Raw genomic sequence first — 1,595 nt, forward strand, 5'->3', positions numbered from 1 at the left:
GTTTAGGGTTTAGGGTTTAGGGTTTAGGGTTTAGGGTTTAGGGTTTAGGGTTTAGGGTTTAGGGTTTAGGGTTTAGGGTTTAGGGTTTAGGGTTTAGGGTTTAGGGTTTAGGGTTTAGGGTTTAGGGTTTAGGGTTTAGGGTTTAGGGTTTAGGGTTTAGGGTTTAGGGTTTAGGGTTTAGGGTTTAGGGTTTAGGGTTTAGGGTTTAGGGTTTAGGGTTTAGGGTTTAGGGTTTAGGGTTTAGGGTTTAGGGTTTAGGGTTTAGGGTTTAGGGTTTAGGGTTTAGGGTTTAGGGTTTAGGGTTTAGGGTTTAGGGTTTAGGGTTTAGGGTTTAGGGTTTAGGGTTTAGGGTTTAGGGTTTAGGGTTTAGGGTTTAGGGTTTAGGGTTTAGGGTTTAGGGTTTAGGGTTTAGGGTTTAGGGTTTAGGGTTTAGGGTTTAGGGTTTAGGGTTTAGGGTTTAGGGTTTAGGGTTTAGGGTTTAGGGTTTAGGGTTTAGGGTTTAGGGTTTAGGGTTTAGGGTTTAGGGTTTAGGGTTTAGGGTTTAGGGTTTAGGGTTTAGGGTTTAGGGTTTAGGGTTTAGGGTTTAGGGTTTAGGGTTTAGGGTTTAGGGTTTAGGGTTTAGGGTTTAGGGTTTAGGGTTTAGGGTTTAGGGTTTAGGGTTTAGGGTTTAGGGTTTAGGGTTTAGGGTTTAGGGTTTAGGGTTTAGGGTTTAGGGTTTAGGGTTTAGGGTTTAGGGTTTAGGGTTTAGGGTTTAGGGTTTAGGGTTTAGGGTTTAGGGTTTAGGGTTTAGGGTTTAGGGTTTAGGGTTTAGGGTTTAGGGTTTAGGGTTTAGGGTTTAGGGTTTAGGGTTTAGGGTTTAGGGTTTAGGGTTTAGGGTTTAGGGTTTAGGGTTTAGGGTTTAGGGTTTAGGGTTTAGGGTTTAGGGTTTAGGGTTTAGGGTTTAGGGTTTAGGGTTTAGGGTTTAGGGTTTAGGGTTTAGGGTTTAGGGTTTAGGGTTTAGGGTTTAGGGTTTAGGGTTTAGGGTTTAGGGTTTAGGGTTTAGGGTTTAGGGTTTAGGGTTTAGGGTTTAGGGTTTAGGGTTTAGGGTTTAGGGTTTAGGGTTTAGGGTTTAGGGTTTAGGGTTTAGGGTTTAGGGTTTAGGGTTTAGGGTTTAGGGTTTAGGGTTTAGGGTTTAGGGTTTAGGGTTTAGGGTTTAGGGTTTAGGGTTTAGGGTTTAGGGTTTAGGGTTTAGGGTTTAGGGTTTAGGGTTTAGGGTTTAGGGTTTAGGGTTTAGGGTTTAGGGTTTAGGGTTTAGGGTTTAGGGTTTAGGGTTTAGGGTTTAGGGTTTAGGGTTTAGGGTTTAGGGTTTAGGGTTTAGGGTTTAGGGTTTAGGGTTTAGGGTTTAGGGTTTAGGGTTTAGGGTTTAGGGTTTAGGGTTTAGGGTTTAGGGTTTAGGGTTTAGGGTTTAGGGTTTAGGGTTTAGGGTTTAGGGTTTAGGGTTTAGGGTTTAGGGTTTAGGGTTTAGGGTTTAGGGTTTAGGGTTTAGGGTTTAGGGTTTAGGGTTTAGGGTTTAGGGTTTAGGGTTTAGGGTTTAGGGTTTAGGGTTTAGGGTTTAG

This window comes from Quercus robur, chromosome 12 (assembly GCF_932294415.1).
Source record: "Quercus robur chromosome 12, dhQueRobu3.1, whole genome shotgun sequence".
NCBI classification, from domain to species: Eukaryota; Viridiplantae; Streptophyta; class Magnoliopsida; order Fagales; family Fagaceae; genus Quercus; species Quercus robur.